We start from the raw sequence: 27,914 nt of genomic DNA, 5'->3' as shown, positions 1-27,914 counted from the left end.
ATGTATTCTGACACTCTGAAACATTGTCAAAGAAATTAAAGGTCAAAATAAATGTAAAGATAAAGACACATTCATGGATCATAAGACTGATTTTGGTTAAGAAGGAAGTATTTCTCCATCTGATCTGTAGACTGTAATCCATGTTAAAATGCCTGCTGACTGACTGGAAGAGTGACTCAAGTGGGAGAGTACCTGCCTAGAAAGTGTGAGGTCCTGAGTTCAAATCCCAGGGCTATACTCCCCAAAAAAATAAAAAGAAGGAAAGAAAGTTGTAGTTCAAGCATGGAAACCAACAAAATGTTAGCTGACTTTTTTTTGCAGCAATTAAAAAGTGAATGCTAATGTTCATGTGGATTGTTAGGAACACAGAAATTGTCAAAAGAAGGACAGACTGCATTCATGTTTATAAATGTAATAATTTCCCTTGATATTTGCTATCTGTGACATGTATAATAGGGAAAACTCACTATTTGTAGATAACTGCACATTTCTACAAAGAATTAAAAGATTTTAAAGACAGATAAGTCATTGTAATGTATTAAGTTAACTGATTTACAAATATCATCAGCATTTCCCTTCTGCCTCCTTTGAGATATATCCAATGAAATTATTTGAGCCATTATTCTTCTGTCTAGAAATAACAGTTTTTTCTTGTTGCTTATTTTCTTTACACTGTGTCATGTGGAAGGACTCCGAAAGTTCAAATTATGGAAATCAAACGTCACTGCAAGAGAATGAATAGTGAATTTCTTTTCCTAGAAATTCTCTGACAATGTATCATCCCTCCATTTCTTTCTCCAAAGGAAGAGAAAGCTAGCAAACAAGAATCCTTGAGTTTCCTGTGTGTCAAATACACCCTGTGAAAGGTAGACAGCCATGAGCCACTTTTCAATATTTTACACTGACAGGTACCTGCTAAATGGGAGAACAATCTTGGGGCACGGTATCACAAGCAAGAGGTTCAGTGTGAGTGTTGGTAGAATGCAAACTAAGGTGAATCTCTGTCTGTGTGTCCTCTTAAAAGACTCCCTCTTGTTGCACAAAGGAGTTTATGTTAAATGCCAACTTCAGAGATGACAATGACAATCATTTGTAGCTAGGAGAAGCAAGAAAGGACAATGCAGCACAGTGAAATAAGATTTCCATCTTCTTTGCCATAGTTGCCATAACCATTCTCTAAATCTGGTGCAAATCACACTGTAAGAGAGGGCAGATAAACAAAGAAAAAGAGCACATTTCACCCTTTCTCTATTTAAATTCTGCTTATTACTAGAGAAAGAATAAGAATCAATTATATAGGCAATTTAAGGTCTAAATGCACTGAATTTGTTATTGAGTATACTAAAATGTTTGTAAGGAAGGGGAAAGAAATAAAAGAATGACAAGAAAAAAATAGAGTATTGATTTTCAAGGAGTATTTGTAAAATGAAGCAAAGTGAAAATTAAAGGGAATTTAATTGAGATGCAGAAAAGATAAGTAAAGTAAATTTGTATCAGGTTATCTCAGATTACATTAGCATTCTGGCATCTTTGAGGAAAGTGGAACACAGTGATGGGGTTATTCTCTTAGAAGAATGCAAAACTATTCCTTGTATTTAAATGGGAACTTCAGAGTGATTAATAAAATCATTTGTGAGGGCTTAATTAGATTTATAATGCATACATTTTGTAGAATTCAAAATGTTTAATAATTCATTGAAATAATTGAAATTAAGAGAAGGTACTTGCTAGAGTCCACTCATTATTCTATTATAAAAATTTCCTTATAAGCAAATAATATTCCAGAGATTGCCAGACTTCAGCTATGAAATGGAAAATACTCCAGATGTTATGCCCTTAGGAAGTCGGTGATGTAGTACAGAGATTACATAAATAAACAAACAAGCACATTAAATATTAATTACTACTCCTGAACACTGTGAATAGAGTAAAGAATGCAGACAGTAAAAAAAATAAATAAATAAAAATAGCGGTGACCAACTTTTTCTGTAGTTATTGAAAAAGTTCTCTAATAGGGATGCAAGATGGTGACCCGGACACAGCCACAGACTTCCTGATCCAGGGGCTTTGCTGAGATGCTGGAGATACACTTGACTGAGGTAAAGCACCAGGGAGAGCTGAAACATCAGCACTCTGAGCCCTTAGCTCATGGAAGGCTTCTCCACACCACAATTTACTAAAAGAATAGCTGGTGCTGCATGCCAAACCCTGCTCCATAGGTTGGTGGAGCCACTGCTCCACACACTGCTGGATCTCTGATACCCCAGCCCTGCTTCTTAGCCCCACCAGGGCCATGCTACACCAAACTCCCACCCCTCAGACCCACATGATCTCTGCTGAATGAGCCCTTAAGGCCTGCCAAGCCAGGATCCACAGACATTCACCAATCTCCACCAGGCCACACCCTCAGGTCTACACAGGCCTGCATGATCTCCACTCTGCCGGGCCATGCCCCCATGGCCTGCCACACCGGTGATCCACACACTCATGATCTAAGTTCTGCTGGGCCATGCCCCCCAGGCCTGCACAGGCCTGCACTGATATCCACTCCATTGGGCCTGCATGATCCCTGCTCTGCCGGGCAATACCCTCAAGCCTGCCATGCTGGATATCCACACATGCACAATCTCCATTCCACTGGGCCATGTCCCCCAGGCCTGAACAGGCTTGCAGTATCTCCACTCTGCCAGGCCACACCCTCAAACCTTGTCAAGCCACGAGTCACAGACATTCACTATCTCCACTGGGCTGAACCCCTCACACCTGCACAGACCTGCATGATCTCCACCAGGACCATGCCCCTAAAACCTGTCAAGCCAGCAATCCACAGACATGCATGATCTCCAATCCGCTGGCCCACATCTTTCAGGCACACCATGCCCACACTCCAAAGGCTCACTAGTTCACCTCAAAAGGCCTCCACCTGTAAGTCTATGGGACCCCACCCATCTGCTACCCACCACAGGAGGGCTCCCAACCTGCCTAAGAGACAACACAGACAGGTCTGGATGCTAAAGGAATGGCATCACAACAACTAGGACTGCAGCTGTACTGTTCCAGAACTGGTGATTTTTTTTCTCTTTTCTTTCTTCTCTCTTCCTTTTATCTTTCCATCTCTTTGTCCTTTTTATCTTTCTCTCTTGGTTTTGTTAGTATTAATATTGTTACTTAGCTAATACTAAATTACACATAGTCCAGGGATAGAAATGGTACCTAGTGCAAATATGGGAAGAAGAAAAAGGGAGGGAAACCATTCTTCCCCGAAAAATAAAGTAGTACAGGATTTAGAGCAAAATGAAGAAAATGGATACCCAGATCCAGACTCCAACTAAACAAAGATAAATTACACCAAGGAACACAATGATTCCCACAAGAACAATCTGAAAGAAGAAATCCTACAAGTAATCAATGAGAATTTCATAGAGCTGTTACTAGACATGGTCAATCAAAACGTACAGGAGGCACTCAAGAAGTTCCAAGACAACAAAAACAAAGAATATGAGAATACACAGAAACAAATAAATGAAATATAGAAGCCCTAAATAAACACCAAACTGAAACTGAGACCACCAGAGAGATAAATGAATTAAGGGCAAAATTTGATAATATTAAAGAGGAAGTAACCCATGATATGGAAAACCTCAGAAAAAAGAAAGATACAGAAATACAAGACAAAATGGAAGGTCATTCCAGAAGAATATGACAAACAGAAGATAGAATCTCAGAACTTGAAGATGAAATGGCAATTAAAGGAAAAACTGAAGAATGATTAGTTAAACAACTCAAGACCTGTGAAAAGAAAATGCAAGAACTCACTGAATCCATCAAAAGACCAAACCTGAGAATCATGGGCATTGAACAAAGAGAAGAGGTGCAAGCAAAAGGAATGTGTAATATATTCAACAAAATAATAACAGAAAATTTACCAAATCTAGAGAAAACTATGCATATTTAGGTACAGGAAGCCTCCAGAACACCAAACACAACTCACCAAAATAGAACTACTCCATGACAAATTATGATTAAAACAACAAGTATAGAGACTAGAGAAAGAATATTGAAGCCTGTAAGACAGAAAAAATAAATAACATGTATAAGTAAACCAATCAAAATCACAGCAGACTTCTCAACAGAAACATTAAAATCAAGAAGAGCTTGGGGTGAGGTCTTCCAAGCACTGAATGAAAATAACTTCAATCCTAGTAAACTCTACCCATCTATCTATTCATTCTATTTTGAACTATCATTCAAAATAGAAGGAGCAATAAAAATCTTCCATAATAAGCAGAAACTAAAACAATATATGACCACCAAGCCACCCCTACAAAAGATTCTCCAAAGAATTCTGCACACAGAAAGTGAAAGCAAACAAAACCATGAAAGGGCAGAAAATACCAAACCACAGGAGAAGAAAAGGCAAGAAAGTAAAGAGTAACACTGATTCAGCTACACACAATCAAACTCTTAATCAACAAGGACAACTACAAGACAGGGATCACCACATATTTATCAATATGAACACTGAATGTTAATGGACTAAATTCCCCCATAAAAAGACACCGATTGGCAAACTGGATTAAAAAGGAAGATCCAACAATCTGCTGCCTACAGGAGACCCACCTCATCTACAGAAATAAGCACTGGCTGAGAGCGAAAGGCTGGAAGAAGATTTACCAAGCCAGTAGTCCCTGAAAACAAGCAGGGGTAGAAATACTTATCTCTGAAAAAGTAGACTTCAAACCAACATTGATCAAAGGAGATAAAGAAGGACATTCCATACTAATAAAAGGGGAAATACACCAAAAGGAAAAACAATTAATCAACCTATATGTACCCAATGTCAATGCACTGAATTTCATCAAACATACTCTAGGATCTAAAAACATATATAAACTCCAACACAGTTGTAGTGGGAGACCTTAGTACTCCCCTATCACCAATAGATAGGTCATCCAAACAGAAAATCAATAAAGAAATACTAGAACTAAATCACACCATAGATCAAATGGACCAAGCTGATGTCTACAGAATATTTCTTTCAATTTCTGCACAATATACATTCTTCTCAGCAGCCCATGGAACATTCTCCAAAATTGATCATATCTTAGGGTACAAAGCAAGCCTCAGCAAATATAAGAAGATAGAAATAATACCATGCATTCTTTCTGTCCACAATGCATTAAAACTAGAAATCAACAACAAAAACATCAGTAAAAAACACAAAAACAATTGGAAGTTGGACAAAACATTGCTCAATGATGAATGGGTCATTTATGAAATAAAAGAGGAAATTAAAAGTTTCCTGAAGTTAATGAAAGTGAAAACATGACCTACCAAAATCTATGGGACACAGCAAAGGCAGTCCCTAAGGGGAAAGTTTATAGCCATGAGTGCATGTATTAAAAGGTCAGAAAGATCTCAAATCAATGACCTAACACTACAGCTGAAGCTCCTAGAAAAACAAGAACAAGCAAATCCCAAAACAAGCAGAAGGAAAGAAATAATTAAGATAAGGGCTGAAATCAATGAAATAGAAACAAAAAACACCATACAAAAAGCTAGTTCTTTGAAAAAATAAATAAGATTGACAGACCCCTGGCAAACCTGACTAAAATAAGGAGATAAACCACCCAAATCAGTAAAATCAGAAATGTAAAAGGAGAGATAACAACAAACACCACAGAAATCCAGAAAATCATCAGAGACTACTTTGAGATCCTATACTCTGATAAATTTGAAAATCTCAAAGAAATGGACAGATTTGTAGAAACTTACAATCATGCAAAACTGAACCAAGAGAATATTAATCACCTGAATAGATCTATAACACAAAAAGAAATTGAAGCTGCCATCAAGTTCCTCCCAAAAATAGAAAAGTTCAGGACCAGATGGATTCACTGCTGAATTCTATCAGACGTATAAGGAAGAACTAATACCAGCTCTCCTTAAACTGTTCCACAAAATAGAAAGGGAAGGAATACTGCTAACTTGTTTTATGAAGCCAATATTACTCTCATCCCAAAACCAGGCAAAGACACCTCCAAAAAGGAGAACTACAGGTCAATTTCCTTAATGAATATTGACACAAAATTCCTCAATAAAATAATGGCAAACTGAATGCAACAACACATCAGAAAGGTCATTCACCATGACCAAGTCAGCTTTATCCCAAGGATGCAGGAGTTGTTCAACATATGCAAATCTATAAATGTAATACACACATCAATAGAAGCAAAGACAAAAAACACTTGATCATCTCAATAGATGCAGAAAAAGCCTTCGACAAGATCCAACACAACTTTATGATAAAAAGTCTAAGAAAACTAGGAATAGAAGGAATGTACCTCAAAATTGTAAAGGCTTTGTATGACAAACCTATAGCCAACATCATACTTAACAGTGAAAAACTGAAACCATTTCCACTAAAATAAGGAATGCAACAAGGGTGCCCACTATCCCCACTCCTATTCAACATACTACTGGAATTTCTAGCCAGAACAATTAGGCAAGAAGAAGAAATAAAAGGAATACAAATAGGTAAAGGAACTGTCAAAATATCCTTATTTGCAGATGATACTATCTTATACCATAAAGACCCAAAAAACTACCCAAAAACTCTTAGACACCACAAACAGCTACAATAAGGTAGCAGGATACAAAATCAACTTACAAAAATCATTAGCTTTTCTATACACAAACAACGAACAAACTGAGAAATAATACATGAAATCCATCCCATTCACAATAGCCTCAAAAAAAAAATCAAATACTTAGGAGTAAATTTAACAAAGAATGTGAATGACCTCTACAAAGAGAATTTCAAACTCCTGAAGAAGGAGATTGAGGAAGACTACAGAGATGGAATGTTCTCCCGTGCTCATGGATCGGTAGAATCAACATAGCAAAAATGGCCATACTCCTGAAAGCAATCTATATGTTTCATGCAATTCTCATCAATATCCCAAAGACTTTCATCAAAGAGAATGAAAAATCTACCCTAAAGTTCATTTGGAAACAAAAGAGACCTCAAATAGCCAAGGCAATACTCAGCAAGAAGAGCAATGCTGGAGGTATCACAATACCTTACTTCAAACTATATTACAAAGTAGTAGCAATAAAAAAACAAAATACTGGCACAAAAACAGACATGAAGACCAGTGGAACATAATAGAGGACTCTGATATGAATCCACACAACTACACCCACCTCATTTTTGACAAAGTTGCCAAAAATATACAACGGAGAAACGACAGCCTCTTCAACAAATGTTGCTGGGAAAAGTGGTTACCTGTCTGCAAGAAACTGAAAGTAGATCCATGTTTATCACCCTGTACTAGTGTCAACTCAAAATGGATCAATGACCTAAATATCAGGCCTGAAACTCTGAAGTTACTACAGGAAGGAGCAGGAAACACTATGGAACTAGTGTAGGTGTAGGCAAGGACTTCCTCAATAGAACCCCAGCAGCCCAGCAACTACGAGAAAGGAATAATAAATGGGAATTCATAAAATTAAAAGTCTTCTGCACAACAAAAGAAATGGTCTCTAACCTGAAAAGACCACCCACAGAGTGGGAGAATATATTTGCCAGCTATACATCAGACAAGGGACCAATAACCAGAATATACAGTTAACTTAAGAAACTAAGTTTCAATGAACCAATTAAGAAATGGGCAATTGAACTAAGCAGAACTTTTTCAAAAGAAGAAATTCAAATGACAAAAAAAATATGAAAAACTGCTCACCATCTCTGGACATAAAAAAAATACAAATCAACTGCACACTAAGATTCCATCTCACCCCTGTTAGAATAGCCATCATCAAAAACACCACTAACAACATGTTTTGGTGAGGATGTGAGGAAAAAGGAACCCTCATACACTGTTGGTGGGAATGCAAGCTGGTGCAACCACTCTGGAAAAAAATTTGGAGTCTTCTTAAAAATCTTAACATAGACCTGCCATATGATCCAGCAACCCCACTCCTGGGGACGTACCCAAAGGAATGCAACACTGGTCACTCCAGAGGCACCTGCACACCCATGTTTATTGCATCACTATTCACAATAGCCAAGTTATGGAAACAACCAAGATGCCCCACTACTGATGAGTGGATTAAGAAAATGTGGTACTTGTACACAATGGAATTTTACTCAGCCATGAAGAAGAATGAAATCTTATCACTTGCAGGTAAATGGCTGGAACTGGAGAACATCATTCTGAGCAGGGTCAGCCTGGCTTAGAAGACCAAAAATTGTATGTTCTCCCTCATATGTGGACTTTAGATCTAGGGCAAATGCAGCAATGTTGTTGGATTTGGATCACATGACAAGGGGAGAGCACATACAGGAGATATAGGAATAGGTAGAAAACCCAAAACATAAAAGCTTTTGATGTCCCCAGTCCAGAGGAACTAATACAGAAACCTTAAAATGGCAGAGGTAATCATGAGCAGGGAATCAGAAACCAACGTAAAGATCAGTTAGAGTTGAATCAACATGGGTCGTAACACATGAAAGCAATAGTAGTAATCTCTCTGTACAGCTATCCTTAACTAGCAAAAATGCTTTGTCTTCCTTATTATGCTTATGTCATTTCTTCAACAAAATTAGTGATAATGGCAGAACAGGACCTGGCTGGAAGTGAGGGAGGGAGGGGGAATGAATGGGGGAGGGGTGGAAAGTGGAGGAGGGGGGCAGGGTGGAGAAATGACCTAAACAATGTATGCACATATGAATAAATGAAAAAAAAAGTAGAAAAAGGCCTCTATTAGGAGGTAAGATTTAAGCTGTGATTTTTAAGGATTTTGGTGTCTCTCTACTTGAAATGGTAAAATTACGGCTAAGAATTTTGGCTAAATAAAGTGTGAAAGAGCTTAGGATAGAACATAAAATGAGAGTGTGAGATTAAGAACAAGAACACTCAGAGTCTGCAAAATGTATCATGTAAACACTTGTGCATTTGCATTTAATTTTTACCATGACTTTGTTATAATGTGAAGGACTCCAGGTCAGAAGAAAGAAAACTACTTAAGAATTTCAATAAGAAATGCAGTGAAAACTGGGATTGCTTATTAATGTGACTTCAATGGAAATGGGCAATGATAGAATCTGAATCATATTTTGAAGATGAATCATAAATGGCTTAAAATACAGGGGGAAGTCAACAAGGATTTCAGATTTGACCACAGTGGGGTTGATGGTATGTTTATCAAGGCAAGGAATTAGTGAGGTTTGGTGTCATACCAGGTTTAGGGACAGGAATCAAACACCAGTTTTTGACATATTAGTTCCAGTACAGCTGTCTATAATCTAAACTCAGACATAAAATAGGTGTTAGATGAGGAGGCCATTGTTTTGGGCCCTAAATAAAAAAGCATTGGTGAGGTAGTTAGAAAAAGTAGGAGATGAGAGGGATTCTGAAGATTAATGGATGGATTGCTCAGCTTTCTTATCTTAGTATAGAAAAATTATTGAGACAGAAATGAAATGAGAGAGGAAAGAAAATAAATATAAGTTTAAGGAATTGCTGTTAAAGGTAATGAAAAATTTAATAGAATTGTGGGAATGAGAGAATAGTAATAGAAATGTTTTAGACAGATGTTTGAGTTCAGGATAAAGAAGCACAGCACAATGACCATGTCTGAGGCATGAAATACTGGTGGAAGCTAAAGTTAAATCATCAAACAAAAACATAATGGAAATCATCATGGCACCAATGAAGTAAGAGAATCTACTGGAAGCATTTTATTCCCAAGTTTAGCGCTGTCCACTTCACATACCATTTTCCTTCTCTCTCAGAAAGTATAAAGTAGTCCTTTTCAGTAATGATATAGATTTATGATTTATATGTGACATGGGCTTTCCTTTTTTTTAGTTTTATCAAATGTTTTTTATAATAGTCTATAAAAGTTTTGTACACCAAATTTAAAATAATTAATCTTGATCATCCAGGAAAATATATATCAATACAGTGTTTAGAATCTCAATTTAACCAAACTGAAAAGTATAGTTTCTTTAATGAATTCTCAAAGAAAAATCATTTTAAGTGTACATATGAAAACTGTGCTATTGTATTACTAAAGGGATGCATAAATTACATTTATAACATTCTTTTTATTGATGTATTTAGTTTTTATTTTTAGTTCAATTGAATTCAGAACTCTTGACAAATAGATATACAAGTAGAAAACAATGACATAAAAATGTCAATACTTCTACACCTTTAACTCTATGGGGAAATAAACTAGTACCTCATATATCTGTGGGAAATAGCTTCTTATTTCATCCTTAAGCTAGAGAAAGTCTGTCAGCAATTAACTCATGGCTGGGAATAGCATTGTGTGCTCATATCAACAGGCAGTAATTCAAACAAGGAAGATTGCTTGCTCAACAATCTACATTAAATTCCTTAAATTCTCTTTTCCCGGGCATAAGATTTAGTGGATAGTACAGGAAAACACTTACCTTTGTTCTAATTGTACCTCCAAAACCGAAACTTCAACTTTGGTACAGAGTCTTGTTATTATTCAGGATTCTTAGTTTAAGAGAGAGAGATTTATTGTGGCCAAAAATAATTTCTTAAAGAATGTACAGTGTTCCTCACAAAATCTTCAGGAAAGTTGGAAAACTAAGTTTAAAGCTACAGAAGCATAAAGAAACCTTACTCACATTACTGATCTGGTGAATAAATGCCTAGTGTACTTATTAAGCAGTATATGCTTGAACTGTCAATGGTGTGGTTGCCTCACAAGGGGTCTTATCTTGCTATCAAAATTTATGCCACTGGAGAGGTTAGTCCATAATTCCTGCTTACTTTCAACCAAATCTAACTGGTGGAGTATAAGTACAAGTCATCATCACCCTCTACTGCAAGAGAAGTTTGCAAAGTATTTCTCTTTCAGTTTCTTTTCCAGGAGGCTACATGTGTTTTTCAAGGAGATTCAAGAAGGATCCATTCTGTCTTTTTAGTTTAGTAAATGAAAACCATAAATATCTACTACTAGCCATCACATTTGTTGTCATTTGTACATTTACCTCAATTATTTATTAATGTGTTTAATATACATTTACTTTGTTATCCATAAATGTACTCCATGTCTTGATTATGAATTTTCACTATGTCTTGCACAACAAATCTATCCACTGTGTTATCCAACAAGTGCCTACCTCACTTTCATAAGAGGGTGACACAAAATCTCATAGATCCTTCATTTGCTCCATTGTTAAAATTTTATTGCTTCTTCAGGTTTTCCATGTTCCTTTGTTCACATCTATTAAGTGCAAATTAGCCAATGTCATAATGTGTGAAAGTGATAAAAGTAGAAGGAATTGCTTTTAAAAATGAAATAGCCAGTAAGAAAACATGGAGAGAAATTTTGTACAAAGGCAGTGTTTGGTGAGTATTGTTTTCCTCTTCTACAAGAAATTCTTGTTCCTTTTATATTATGATAATGTATAAATTATCAGAGCTCTGTACTTGATGGCATGACTCCAATGGTTATTCTTAAATGTTCTGACTACTTGGCTCTCCTTCCTATTTAGGATTTCATTAGCTTCTATTATCTTCAATTGGGGCTAATGACAACATTGGAAGTGCCATAAAAAATCACTTCTCCCATTTCCTTGTAAGTGGTAAGGATAATATCCCACCTCTGCCAAAACACACTTTTGTCAATATATGAATATCCAAATGATGAGAAAGCATTCTCAGTTTCCAATCTAATTCAAACTTCACTTTGTTTCTTAAATGAAGTAGTTAGTCCTAATTGCATGGAAAATTCTCAAGCAGGAGAGTTTGTAGTCAATGAGATGGAAAAGAATAATTTGTTTATGAGTTATTAGGCACAGTAATGGGAAACACAAGATCTTCAAACCATTTCTGTCTAAAATCCATACATTTAATTGTTTAAAAAGTACACTGTTTTTGCTTGCTTGTTCAGACTACAAGCAAAAATCTTTTGTCGTAAGGATAATTTTCCAAGTCAATAGTAGGCAAAATTTGGAATACTGTAATAGTCTAACCAGACCTCAGTTAGATTACAAATTTTGTGAATAATTATCTATAGGCAAATTGGCATAAGGCACATGCCATAATTTTACTTTAGGTATAAATCCACATATTTTGTGACTATATGCATGTGTGTGAAAAGATCACAGAATCTCTCAAAATTTTTGTTCCAGTAAGATTTTTTTATATTCAGGTTAACATGTAAGATGTTTAAGAAATCACCATTATTTATAACATAAGCTGAAACTTCTTATTTTTCAATACTCTCATTGCTGAAAACATCTTTTAATTTCAGTAACAAATGTCTATTTGCCATTACTTAATTTTTCCCTTTCTCCAATGCTTCTGAAATGTCTTTGACAATACACCTGTCCCCAATCTGCTTCATATTACCAAGACATCCAGCAAACATTTGTTTAATGTTTTAGCAGACAGTTTACCCTCAATACTATTTCAGTACATGTTCTAATGCTCTAAGATCACCTGAATGTTCAGCTTTACTTTGGGATATTTCTAATCATCTCCGCGTCCATGTTAACATCATTTATTTCACTTTCCATTTTCACAAATCTGTTTAACATTCAAAAATCAAGCTCAAAATGTACTTCCGGGACATACATTCACATAAGAATTGCATGATGTTTATAATGCCAATGGATACATGCAAAAAAATGCTTCATAAAAAAGTATTTTCTCTCTCTGGCCCTGAATGGTTGGATCTAGTTTATTGACGTCTGTCTTATGGACCTTGGAATTAGAAGCAAGCAGGAAATAAAAAGATACTGAATTTGGCACAAAAATTTAGGAAAAAAAGGAAAGGGAGAATTGCAACTAAGAATCAGCAACCATCATGGTTGCATGGGTCAGTGTTTCTTAAATTCCATCAAATCAAAGCAGCTGGGGGAGCGGAAAAAAGTGAGCATGAAGACTGGCGGAGGAAGATGGGCCTTGGGGAAAAAAAGTAAAACGAATTATAAATGTTACACTACTACTCAACATTCATTAAATCATGGGAATAGATATTTAGATATTAACGGATGATTTTTATGCACACAAGCACTAGAAACAATGATCTGAAAGAATATTTAATTAGCAAGTTCTTTAATCTGTCTCTTTGAAATGGGAATTATTTCAGTCATGTTTTGGCATGTACTAGAAAGCAACCAATTTATTGTGAAATTATAAGGTGAATGCCTTAGGTATTTCCTGTAAATGATTCAAGAATTCAGATCATGAATGTTAATATTCTGTTATTAAACATTTGAGATTTGAAAAAAAATTTGTTCCAAGAAAGTGTCTTTATTTTATGTTAAGTTTAGCTATGAAATAATTTGATATTCATTCCAAAGTTGTGAAAAATAACTGAAGACATAGGAGGGGGTGTACGAAAATGTCTGATTTGATTGAAATGTAAATCATACTCGGTTAAAAATAACAAGGATACAATAAAATTAATTTAACATTATTCAATAGATGACAACAGATTACATTTATCAGCAATGGATAAGTATTATGTTAAACAACAAAATGCATAGTTTGAGAATGATTATTTACATTCAAGAAACAAAATGGATTTTTGCAGTTTTTTCTTTTAGTTTCTTGTCAGCTTTTCCCGTCTTAGCAGTTAAGAACTATCCCTCCTTCAGCCAGTGATGTTTTGTTTCAATTTCCTTGATTAAGAATTTATTTTTAAATTTTTACACATGTAGAATTTGAACTTCATATGATTTCCTTTGAAGAAATCTTCTTTTGTTTTAGAATAATTTTTAATTCCAATGCCGTGTACCAAAGAAAATACATTAAAACTTAAAGAAAATCCTCATAATTTAGGTAAAAGCTAAAGCACATTAATGTTCTGGCAATTAAGAATAACTAAAGTCTCACTGGAAGCCTTAGATTATGAAATGTTAGCAAGGAAAGCCTTTACTTTCCACCAAAGAGCTAAATACAACTCAGTTCCCTTAGGGTTGTTAGTAATTCTGTTTAAAGGAATAACAAGGGATAGTGTTGGACCACTAAAGGCCCATTTCATGTACACATCAGTGTCCTAGACAGCTGACTTTCCATGTGGAGTCTGAAGAGGACGTCTTCACTGCCTAACGTCAGCCCCAAAGTGCAAACACCAAGGTAAAAATGAAAATCAGAAGAGCCGCTCTGGAAAAAAGTTGATTCTGTAGTAGGTTTTCACTTTTCAAATTGAATAAGGATCTCATATTTTTGTCTATTACTGCTTACTACAGGGAGGATGTTGTAAAATAAAATTTCACTTAATGGCAAGATGAGAATTGTCCAAATTGACTTTTAATTTGTTCTTGAAAGTTTTTATATTTCAAAAAGTGCTTCTGGCCAAATAATTTGAATCAAATTAATATCTTCAGTGTTGGAAAGAAATAATCGTTATGAGACATTTTATTTCTTGGCATAGCATCTTAAAGAACAATGAATAAAACCTCCTCAAACAAGAACTAAATAGAATTTGGACCTTTTGTAGCCCTATGAAAAAATAATACAATGTAATACATACTTTCAATAAATCTGAGAATACAAAAAGCTTATCAGAAATGACTGTTAAAAATCAACTATTTTCTATGTAATTGCTAACATTCATTTTCAATTATATAAAAAAGCAAGTGTTTCACTAATTGCTCAGATAAATGCATTGGACTTACGTAAGTATTAATTCCATTATATTCTTTCTTATGCAAATGGTTGATACAGTTCTTAAGAAATGTAGGCTCTATATATTCAAATCCTATTGTAGTGCCTTGTTTTCTTATTTTTATCACATTTTATGTTTTTATATATTATTATTTCTAACTGTATTGATAAAGACCTTGCTCTCAGTTTACATTTAATGTAATTCTTGCTTTTATGATTGTCTTTATAATAACTACATTAATGTTTTATGCTTTGTCAATTCATTTTTTTCTCATGCCTTCTGCTTATGAACATATGATTTAAGTAGAGAATGATAACAGAAATATCATCATTTTGTGCCATTCTACAAAGATCCTGGCAATCTGGAACACACTTTTACCTTCCTTTACAAACAAGAAAGTTGAAAGATAAGAGAATATAATTTCCAAGAAAGCTGGGTGTGGTGGCCTCAATGTAATTCTAACACTTGAGAGGCTAGAAGACTGAGACAGGTGGATTCAAGGCCAACCTGCCCGGCTACATTAGGGAGACCCTATCCCCTCCCCACAATACACACACAAAAATGTAATTACCAACAGTGATCCAGATTTCAGACCTTTGGTTGTTTTAACCCTGCACATACCAAATTTACTTATATGCTTTAACTTTGGTTACAAACCTTGCTTTTCAAAGTTTTCAAATATCTACATTATTGTTATGCTTAATTACATATATCATGAAATTATAAGTAGTACTTAGTTCAGGAGAAATCAAGTTATTCTACCAGTCTATTGAAAACATTTAGGGAAAATATTTTATATGTTGCACTTAAGAAAATCACAGTTTTGTTGTCCATTGTTCTGAGACAATTGAGTGAAATGTCTTAAATTGTATAATTTAAATATGTTTACTAAAGTAGGAAGTTATTTTCTTAGCTTTAATGAACTTCCCAGCTCTACAGAACTAATTCTGCTAAGCCTATTTAAGAGATTTGCTTCATTATCTTCTCATTTAAATCATCTTCAATGACACACCATTTAGTAAGGCTTGCTGTGCGGGTACTGACATTTAAAATTCTGTATTCATCACAGGCAACTTTAATTTGACTAACATAATAAATCTTATTCACACCATGTCACCATCTATTAGAAAAATTAATAAACTATCATCCTTTCAAACATGGCATCCATGCTATTATTCATAAACTGCCATATCCTTTCAGATGAACGTTGAATATTAATTTGCAAACCAACTTTTTACTTATTACCTAAATATTTAATTCATAGAATGCACTTTAAGTGATTTTGATTATGTTCTTTGACACTATTTTAGATTAAATTTCCAGATAAAAATATTATTTCTTTGTATTTGAAATTAAATATGAAATTCTTTTTTCCAAATTACAAATATTGGCCTTGCTATTTCTTTAGAAAAAATTACTACAATTTAAAAAATACAGAAAATACTGCATTGTTTACAATGATGTGATATTATTCATCCCCAGCATCTTGAAGTTTTTATGATGTGCAAAGACAAAGATGTCATAGGGTTTTCTACAGAGACTTCAAAAACAAAAATTGATTTTCCTGTTTAGGATGACATTTACATCGACTCATACAATATCTACTCTTTTATGCCACTTATGTTTCCTCAATATACGACTTATAAAGTTTTAAAATTTGTTTCTTATAACATACAGTCATTCCCATTATACATTTTTGAACATTTCACAATTTATTTATCTATTCTGGTTTTGATGACATTTGATTTGCTTCCAGTTTTAGCTTTTATGAATTAAGGTACTACAGCATCTATGAACTCTTGGGGCACATGTGTATATTTTATTATTGCATCCATATCCAAGAACACAATGACTGGGTCGTAGACTATGCATACATGCAACTTCTGATACTGTCATTTACTACAAGTGTAAATGCCCACAGTTACCCTGCATCTTTGCTAATATCTATGTACATCCCTTTTTTTTGCATATTTTGTGGAAGTCTTCTGTCATTTTAGGCAGATTTTACTAAAAGTACAGCTTTTTCTGAAGTTGTCATTCTTCATACAAGTGAATTTCACTACAGTTATAGTACATTATCAATTTCATTAATATTTTCAAAGAACTACACAATATTTATAGAATTTTATCAATAATGTATTCATTTCCTATTTAATATTTTTCTGCTCTTTATTTCCATTTTTTTCTTTATTGAATAGATTACCACATTTCAACCTTCATGAGATGAAATGTAAAATCACTGTGTTTTCAACCTATCTCCTTTAACTCTGCTAACTTTGATACAATACATATAAAGCTATAAATATTGCTAATTGTGTGTATAATAATGTTATTCTGAATATGTTTATGTATGTATAATTTAAAGACTTTACACTAAAATTATCTTTGAAGGCAAGATATATATTGAAACTTATTTTATATTAAGAAAGTTAGTTCTGACAGAAGTAAAACAACATTTGTTAACTATTGTCTATAATACCTTAATGTTTTAGATTAGAGGGAGGTGTGCAAGACAATGTACTACACAGTAAGAAGACACCTAATATAAAATGAATGTTGAGAAGTTGGACACTTGGGTACATTGTTCAATAGACTATCAGATGACACTATGAAATGAATTTTTATTATGGTCATTACTTTATATCATGTAGTGTTATAAAGTTTCCAAATTGAATTAAATAGATCGTGTTTTATCATTTACTTTGTCCTATATCTTTCAATAACATTTCACATCCTGAAATATCTTTTTAGCCAAATTTTACTTCAAGACATTCGTGTATTATTTGTCAGATTTTTTTATGCATTATAGAGGGTGATATGATAGTCTTCACAGTGTATGCAAATGAACTACCAAAATATGGTGTGTGAAAGTTGACTTAACAACTTATGCTGCAGCCTACTGTACTGGCTTGATGTTGATCTTCAGGCTTCTCAGTGGGTTTGACATAGACAAGATCGATGAAGGTCAAGTGGAGGTGACTAGAGATGAATAAAATGTGGAAAATAATGATGGTCAACCTGTTGCTTTCACCTGCTATTTGGATGCAGGTCTTGCCAGAACTACAACTGGCAATAAAGTTTTAGGGCACCTGAAGGAAACTGTGGATGGAGGTTTGCCTATTCTTCGCAACACCCAATAATTCCCTGATTGTGGTTCAGAAAGTGAGGAATTCACTGCAGAAATACATCAGAATCACATCATGGAGATTATGTGTTACCTAGTGGAAGAAGATGAAGATTCTTATGAGAAGCAGTTCTCTCAGTACATGAAGAACAGCATACCTCCAGACATGAGGGAGGAGATGCATAAGAAAGTTGTTGCTGCTATATGAGATAATCTAGGCAGGAGAGGAAGCTCAAGAGAGAAGTGGGAGCCATCTTATAATATTCCTCGCCCAGAAGAAGGATCTAGTAGCTCAAAAGAATGCGAGTTTCCTCAGAACTCAGGAACTGACTGATGAGTGCTAAACCAAACAATTTGCTATGAAGATTTTTTTCAACCAAAAAAAAAATCACTGTATTATTAATATTGGTACAATTTTTAAAGTTTATTAAATTATGTCTACTGCATTAATTTAAAGTATATTTTTTAAAAATTATATGCTTTGAATTATCATTGCAGAAGAGCAAATAAAAGCACAAAAGTAATACCTTCATTAAAAAAAAATAATAATAACAAATTACATTGACTATGTTTACCTAGTATATATTAAGTCAATCATATTGTTGTCAATTTATTTGAAGTAAAATCACACAAAAATTATGACTCTAGCACAGGTATTACTTTGTAGCAATGTAAACTTTTGAAGAGCAAAAGAAGTTAAAAATGTAATTTTCTTCATTATATAAGGCTGAGAATTATTGCATATGTTTTAACTTTTCCTATAAATCATTAGAGTGAAACAAAGCAAAAAGAAATATTAACAGAAGGAAGTTAAGAAGGTGAATATGGTTGATGTACTTTTATTCAAGAATGAATATTGAATTTTAAACTTGTTGAAATCACCATGAGAAGGGGGCTAAGGTGGATAGAGGAAAAATAGAGGAAATGAACCAATTCAGGTTATAAAACATATATACATAGAAATGTCACAATGAAATTCCCTGTATAGCTGTCTTAAACAAACAAATAATATCTTTTTTCAGAAATGGAAAACAGGAAGGTAAAACAGATCTTATCTCAGGTTTGGCACCAGAAAGAAGAGAAGGATATAAGGAAAAGGTGTAGGAGAGTGAATAGGGTAGAAATATTATGTAGTCATGTATGAAATGAAAAAATGAGACCAGTTGAAATTATTCCAGGAAAGGGGAGGGGAAATAAAGGAAAATGATGGAAGGGGTGAATTCAACTATGATATATTGTAAGAATGTTTATAAATGTCACATTGTGCCCCCCAAACAATAATAAAAATAAATTAATAAGTAAATAAAAAATATGAAATTCTATGCTTATACCCATCTATCATTAATGCCACAATATACTTGGGTGTCCAGGTACCTTTGTTGTACGCTCACCCACAATCATTTGGGTATATCCTTAAGAGTGGTATTGCTGGAACACATGGCAGATCTATTTTTAGTTTTTTTCTTTAATTTTTAATTTATGTAATTAAATGGGTATATTTTAAATGAATGAAAATAGAAATTTTATAAAAATGAATGATTTGAAGCCATTGTTTTAACTTTAGTGTTTCTTTTTTTTTTTTATTTTTCCATTAGTCTTGTGCTGCGTGGAGTTACATTGTGGCATTTACAAATCAGAATTGAATTCACCTCTGTTCTCTTTTATTCCCCACTCCCTGGTTCTTGGAATAGTTTCAACAAGTATCATTTTTGCATTTATATACATGTGTATTCAGTTTTTGCCCCTTATTCACCCTCTTTCCCCCCACACACACCCCAGACAGGACCAGTTCCACTCTCCTATTCTCTGATTTTGTAGAATAAAAAGGATAAAAGAAAAACATGACAATTTTGCTTATTTGAAATAAATGTACCTACACACAGGGAGTTTCCTTGCGTTATTTCCATGTATACATGTATTATAACCCCAATTGGTTTATCAACTCTAATTTTCTTCATTCTACCTTAGTCCCTTTCTTATGGTGGTTTCAGCAAGTTTAAAATTTCTATATTCATGATTATATATAGAAAGCATATCAACCGTATTTAAGTTCTTAGTTTCCTTTTTTTACCCTACCCCTCCCTTGCATGATCTCCCCTTAGTCTGACTAGTGTTTCATAATATTGCTGCATTTGTATTAAGCCTATATTCCACATATGAGAGAGAACATGCACCTTTTGGCCTTCTGAGCCTAGTTAAATTCACTTAAATGATGTTCTCCAGTTCCATCCATTTACTTGCAAATGACAAAATTGTATTCTTGTATGTGGCTGAGTAAAATTCCATTGCACATAAATACCACATTTTCTTAATCCATTTGTCAGTAGTGGGGCCTCTTATCTATTTCCATAGCTTAGCAATTATAAATAATGCCACAATAAACTTGGGTGTCCAGCTACCTTTGTTGTATGCTCACCCACAATTGTTTGGGTATATCCTTAGGAATGCTATTGCTGGGACATATGGCAGATCTATTTTTAGTTTTTTAAGGAACCTGCCTAATGCTTTCTACAGTGATTGTACTAGCTTACAGTCCCACGAGCAGTGTATGAGGGTTCCTATTTCCTATGCATATTCACCAATATTTGTTGTGCGTTTTCTTGATGGTAGCCATTCTAATAGAAGTGAGGTGGAATCTTAATGTGATTTTTATTTGCATTTCCCTTATGGCCAGGAATGGTGACCCTTTTTTCATGTGTGTTTTAGCCATTTGGATAACTTCCTTTGAAAAGTCTCATTAAGTTTATTTGTCAATTTCTTCATTGGGTCATTGAATTTTGGGGAGTTTATTTGAGTTACCTGTATGTTCTGGTTATCAGTCTCTTGTTTGATAAATAGCTGGCAAAGTTTTTCTCCCATTCTGTTGGCAGCCTCTTCTTAGAGACCATTTCTTTTGTTGTGCAGAATCTTTTTTAAATTATTCATTTATTCACATGTGGATACATTGTTTGGGTCATTTCTCCCCCTTCCCTGCCTCCACCCTCTCTTCCCCTCTCCCACTCGCTTCCAGGCAGAACCTGTTCTGGGCTTTTCTCCAGTTCTAGTCCCATTTGTTGATCCCGTTTCTTAGTTGCTGAGCCAATTGACTTCTACTGAGGAAGTAATTGCCTATGCCTATTTCTTCCATTGTATTTCCTGCTCTTTCCTGTACAAGCTTCAAGGTTTCAGGTCTATATTGAGTTGATACTTGCACAGGGTGAAAAATATGGATATAAAGTTTCAGTTTTCTGCAGGCAGATATCCAGTTTTTCCAGAAACATTTGTTGAAGATGCTGTCTTTTCTCCATCTTATGTTTTTGGTGCCTTTGTCAAAAAATTAGGTGAGCATAGCTGTGTGGATTCATATTTATATCTTTTATTCTGTTCCACTGGTCTTCATATCTGTTTTTGTGTTAGTACCATACTGTATTTATTGCTATAGCTCTGTAGCATAGTTTGAAATCAGGTATTGTAATACTTCCAGTGTTGCTCTTTCATGGTCCTTTGTGCTACCAAATGAACATTAAGGTTAAATGTTTCAATCTCTGTGATGAATATCATTGGAATTTTGATGGGAATTGCATTAAACATGTAGACTGCTTTATGTAATCTAGCCGTTTTTACTATGTTGATTCTACCAATCCATAACTTGGGAGATCTTTCCATCTTATGTAGTCTTCTTCAATTACTATCTTCTATGGTTTGTAGTTTTCTTGTAGAGATTACTTACATCATTTGTTAAGTTTATTCCTAGGTATCTAACTTTTGTTAAGGCTATTTTAAATGGAATTGTTTTTCTATATTCTTAATCTGTTCATCGTCAGTGTATAGAAATGCTGATTTTCTAAGTTGATTTGTATCCTGATAACTTTCCTAAAGTTGGTGTCTAGGAGTTTTGTTTTTTTTTTTTTTTTTGGGTCTTTTAGATATAAGATCATGTTGTCCACAAATGGGGATAGTTTGACATCTTCATTAACCTGTTTGTATACCTTTTATTTCATCTTTCTGTCTTATTGGTCTTGCTAGGAAATATAAGATTATGTAGAATTTGTGTTGGGAGAATGGGCACCCTTCTCTCATTCCTGACTTTAAGAAAATGGTTTCAGTTTTTTTCCCCAGTAAGTATGATGTTGGCTATAGGTTTGTCATACATAGCCTTTCTTATGTTGAGGTACACTCCTTCCATTCCTAGTTTCATCAGAGCTTTTATCATGAAAGAATATTGATTTTTGTCAAAGGCTTTTTCTGCATCTATTGAGCTGATCATGTGGTTTTTGTCTTTGTTTCTATTAATCTGCTGTATTACATTAAATGATTTGCATATGTTGAACCATCCCTGCATCCCTGGGATGAAGCCAACTGGTGTATAATCATTTTGATATTTTGTTGAATTTGCTTCGCCGTTATTTTATTGAGAATTTTTGAATCTATGTTCATTAAAGAGATTTTCTGTAATTCTCTCTTTCTCTCTCTCTTTTTTTAATTGTGTCCTTCTCTGGTTTGGGGATGAGTGTAATACTGGCTTCATTGAATGAGTTTGGCAGTGTTGCTTCCCTTTTTAGTTCAAGGAAATTTTACCGAGTACTGGCATTAGTCATTCTTTAAAGGTCTGGAAGAATTCAGTGGTGAATCCATCAAGTCCTGAACTTTTCTTTTTTGGGAGACACTTTGTTGCTGCTTCAATTTCTTTCCATTATAGATCTGTATAGGTGTTTAAGATTTTCTTGGTTCAGTTTTGGATGGTTATATGTATCTAGAAATTTGTCCATTTTTTTCTAGATTTTCCAATTTATTTGAATATAGGTTTTTAAAGTAGTCCCTGGTGATTTCCTGGATTTTCTTGGTGTTTGTTATTATTTCTCCCTTTTGCTTTCCGGTATTATGAATGAGGGTCCTTCCCCTTCTCATTTTAGGCAGATTTGCCAGTATTTTATCAATCGTGTTTATTTTTTCAAAGAACCAGCTTTTTGTTTCATTGATTCTTTGTATGAATTTTTTGTCTCTATTTTGTTGATTTCAGCTCATACTTTTATTATTTCTCTCCTGCTTCTTTTGTGTTTGGCTTTTTCTTGATTTTCTAGTAACAGTCATTTATTAGAAGTCTCACTGTGTTTTTGATATATGCACTTATGGCTATAAACTTTCCTCTTAGGGCTGATTTTTCTGTATTCCATAAGTTCTAATAGGTTGTGTTTTTATTTTCATTGAATCTCAAGAATGTTTTTATTCCTTCTATGACCCAGTGATCATTGAACAATGTGTTGTTCAGCCTCTAATTGTTTGAGTATTTCTGCTGCTTCTTTTGTTGTTGAGTTCTAGTTTTATTGCATTGTGGTCAGACAGTATGCAAGGGGTTATTTCAATTTCCTTATGTTTGTTGGGACTTGATTTGTGGCCTAGGATATGGTCTATTTTGGAGAAAGTTTCATGGAGTGCCAAGAAGAATATATATCATGCTATTTCATGACAGAATACTCTGTGGACACTTATCGGGTCCATATAATCTATGGTGTCATTCATTTCTAGAGTTTCTTTGTTGATTTTTCATCTGGATGACCTATCTATTGGTGATAGAGGAGGACTGAAGTCTTCCACCAGCACTGTGTTGATGCAATTGGTGTTTTGAAGTTCAGTAATGTATGTTTAATGAAGTTGGGGGTACAAACATTGTGCACATACAGGTAGATAATTGTTATTTACTCTTTATGTATTCCATCTTTTATTAGGTATGAAGTGTCTTCCTTTGTCTCTTCTCACTAATTTAGGTTTGAAGTCCACTTTATCTGATATAAGTATTGCTACTCCTGCCTGTTTTCAGAGACTATTAGCTTAGTAAATCTCCTTCCACACCTTTACCCTAAGACAGTGTTTGTTTCTGTCAATAATGTGGGTTTCTTATAAACAACATTTTCTCAGATCTTCCTTTATAGTCCAGTCTAGAAATCAGTGTCTTTTGATGGGGGAGTTCAATCTATTAACATTCAGTGTTAACATTGTGAGGTATGTGATGACTTTTGCCATTTAGTTGTTTTGTTGTTTAAGGATTTGAATATGTTCAGCTAATTCTATGCTACTCTCTGAGTACTTGCTGTTCTTCTCTTGAGGGTTTTATTTCCTGTCCTTTTGTGGTTATGTTTGTTTTCATCTTCTGTGTATAGGATTCCTTTCAGAATCTTCTTTAATTGTGGCTTGGTGGTCATATATTATTTTCGTTTCTGTTTATCATGGAAGACTTTTATTCCTCCCTCAATTTTGAATGATAGCTTTGCTGGGTAGAGTATCTGAGGACTGAATTTGTTTTCTTTCAGTGCTTGAAATAGTTCACTCCATGCCATTCTTGCTTTTAAGGTTTCTGTTGAGAAATCTGCTGTTATTTTGATGAATTTATCTTTATATATTATTTAATTTTTTTTTGTCTTACAGCCTCCAATATTCTTTTCTTGTACTCTGTGTTAATTATTGTAATGATAATATACTATAGAGAGGTTCTATTTTGGTCATGTCTTTTTGGTGTCCTAAAGGCTTCCTGCACCTGAATGGGTAAATCTTTCTCAAGATTTGGGGAATTTTCTGCTATTATTTTGTTGACTATATTATATATAACTTTGGCTTGCACCTTCTCTCCCTCTTTAATATCCATGATTCACAGGTTTGGACTTTTAATGGAATTGTTGAGTTCTTGCATATTCCTTGCAGATTTTGAGGGTTTTGTCTAAGCGTTCTTCAGTTTTTTTCTTTAATATCTATTTTGTCTTTGAGCCCCAAAATTCTGTCTTGCACTTGGTGCAGAATGCTGGAGGATCTTTCAACTGTATTTTTAAATTTGATTTAAAAAACTTTTTACTTACAGGATTTCTGGTTGACTATCATTTCTGAGATTTTCCACATCTTTGTTAAACTGTTTTCATTTGGTATAATAGACTATTCATCAGGTGGTGAATGATGAAGAGGTCTGCACAATGATGAGAGAGATGGATTGAGGAATGTAAAGAGAAGAAAGGAAGGGAGAGAAAAAGACAAGACAAGAGAAAGAATAATTGGGGAAAAGAAAGGAAAGTGGACCAATAGAAGTCTAAGTGAACTGGGGTTTGGACAGAATGTAAGGGGGAAATAGGTAGCAATAAATAAATTCAATGAATGTTCTGGACTCTTTCCTCAATTTCAAATTTAAGTGCTGACCCCTTTTACAGGACCTTTGACTATAACACTGTATCTTCTTAGGGTTGGAAAGCTCGAATGAGATGGATACTGCCCCTTCCCTATGAGACAGTTTTGGGTAGGATTGGTTCAGGGTGTTCGAGCTCAGGCTTTCTTTCGTGGGATGGGTCCTCTGGCGAGCGTGGGTTCTCAGAAATGGTCCTGTGAGGAGCTAGTATATAAGGAGCCACCAGCCCCTTTCACCCACAGGTCAGCCTTGTGAACTGAAATTAAACTTTTCTCTTAGAACACTGTCAATTTCAGCTTTCTCCCAATTTCTCCAAGCCAGTGAAAATGTGTAGTTTTCACCACAGTGCTTCTGAGTCACCACACCCCCATAGGATTAATTCAGCTCAGCACACTGACCCTCCCTGTCCAGGCAGAAGGGAAATATTCCCAAATATTAGACCACCAGCTTTGTGGTGGGGGTGCAATCAGACCCCCAGCTGTACTAGACTATGTGCTTCCCTCTAAATCAGATCATGTATCAAGCTTACATGGCAGGGTTGCAGAATCACTTGAGTAGAAATGGGTTAGCTCAAGGGCAGCACAGAGGATCTGTGACATGCATATTATGGCAGGTCCAAGTCATTCTCAACACTGGAATGTATTGTCCTCTGCATTGCATTTTTGCCTTACCAGTCAAGATGGGAAGGAAATAAGATGGAAAAAAAAGTAAAGAAAAGAGAAAATAAATAAAGGAAAACAGCAGCTTCCCAGATGTCAGACTAAAAGAATGGTGGGTAGGCTGACAGTTGCCTATCTCAGTGCCCAGATGTTATGTGCTATAAAAAGCTAATTTAAAAGTTGGTCAGTGGATAATATCTGTCCCCTATTGGCAATATCTTAGTTGGCAGAAAAATCAGTTAGCTGATTGCTGCTACCACAGAAATCTAGAGCATTTGTCTAAAAATCGTGCAGGTCAAGGTTCCAAGAGCCATCAACTACCCACCGTCTTGCTCTCCTCCTCCTATTATGGTTTTAATGGTACTTTTTAAAAAAAAATTTAAAAATTTACCTACATTGACATTTTTTCCAAAATACTGCAATCAGCCATTCAAGTCACTCAAGGCAATTATACACAATATATTTTGGTTTTCTGTTGACATGAGTTGTAACTCAGCTGGTAACTTTTCACTTTTTTTGATGGCAGACACATCTAAAAATTAATTATAAGCAATTGCATTTTTTCTTTCTAAAAAACTGGTTCAACATTACTGAATTCTTCCTTTTTTTATTTTTAACATGCTAGGAAATATATTGCAAATTCTTATATGTACCTACATTTACAGTGAATATGTTGTATAAATAGAAAATATTTCTATATAATCCTATGAAACTCTCCAATTATAACATGATCTCATATAAATAAGCAGTGTCTCTCACATATTATATTGAAATATCTAATGAAATGAATAGAATAAAGTGGTGTGCGTTCATTTTTACCACCTTCAGAGCAGGTAACCTATACCAATAGCAATGTATGAACATAGGAGATTTGAAATAAGCATAATCACAACTCATCCCTATGAACATTTTTAGTGTTTGAAGTCAGATAACCTATCCACCAAAGGTTTTATAAAACAGTATCATGTTTACTTAAGACCTTCAGACATTTTCCAGAAAATTTTCACCAACACGTACCACTTGGTTCATTTGTGCTGTAATTTCCACACTTATTTTGCTTGTCCATAAATAATACAATGAAGAAATTTCACAATTGGTATGTTTCTATCATATAATCAAGGCTTATTTATCCATTTATATTCCCCCAAAATCAAAACTAGTCTACCATTAGCAAATTTTTCCATTATAAAATATTTATGTGAACAAATAATATAATATTGAAATTACACATTCTTTACTGTATTTTTCCTTTTCTGGCTCAAAAATGTCAATATTTCTGTCTGCCATTATTGATAGATAAGTTAGAAAATATCACAAACTGAGGCATAATTACATATCTGACTATGGAGAATTTCATCATTTGTGTAATGTATTCTGAATTTGTTTATAAAACCCCTCACAATATTTGCAAAGCCTTCTGATATCACAAATCAAGCTCAGAATATATTCGGCTTAGTATGCTTTTCCATTCTGTACACCATTAGGTCTAACTAGTACTGGAAGACAGAGTATATTTTCCTAGTACTCTGAAATTTTCTCAATTTTGCTATTAAGTAGAAAAAAATTAAATGTATTTCTAAACATTTTGCAATAAGTTTAGTAGTTTTTATAAAGTGGGAATTGCTAAATATCAGTCAACTTCTTTAGCTATAACTGTTGATTAAAGATAACAGTTATAAATTTGAGAATTTCCAAAGCTTTTTTATCAATGAACATCACACTTAAGATGAAATCACCAAGGTATTTGTAAACATCTTTGAAATTTAATTTGCAAATTAAATCTAAACCAATGAATGTTCAGTCAGAGGTATGATACAGAAAAATTGTGTATGGAAAACACATGTAAAATAATTCCAACAAGAAGTTCTGAGATATTTTACATTTCTCATTTGGCACATTTTAAACTTGATAGCAAATGATGAAGAATACATTTATAATACCAATGCTTAATTTTTTTATCAAGACCTTAGTCACTACTTTTCAGCAAGCAAATGATGAAAAGTTTTGAGAAGTTTAAACTCATTACTATTCAGTACAATAGTGATCAACTTGATGTCACAAGGTCACTAAAACTCAGTTATTATCCACTGATTTTTAAAATTATTTTTAGTAATTTAGGAATAAAATCCACCATTCAAAAGTATTTGAATACATTCACATTTAAAGATTTAGTATTGAAAACCATGAGAATCTAATAAACATTAGGATTATAACATATCCACATGCACACATAGAATATTTAAAAATTAGCAAAATGATGCAACCATGATCTTAATACATAACATATAGTTTTATTCCAGGTGCTGCAAAAATTACAGAA

General features: G+C 34.2%; 1 pseudogene; it reads left to right on the top strand.

The window, feature by feature from the left end:
- Positions 1-2,832: 2,832 nt before the first annotated feature.
- On the top strand, positions 2,833-18,135 carry LOC109680108 (large ribosomal subunit protein uL18 pseudogene; annotated as a pseudogene).
- Positions 18,136-27,914: the final 9,779 nt, after the last annotated feature.

The sequence above is a fragment of the Castor canadensis genome, chromosome 9 (genome assembly GCF_047511655.1).
Source record: "Castor canadensis chromosome 9, mCasCan1.hap1v2, whole genome shotgun sequence".
In the NCBI taxonomy this organism is placed as follows: Eukaryota; Metazoa; Chordata; class Mammalia; order Rodentia; family Castoridae; genus Castor; species Castor canadensis.
This window is presented reverse-complemented; position numbering and strand designations above follow the sequence as displayed.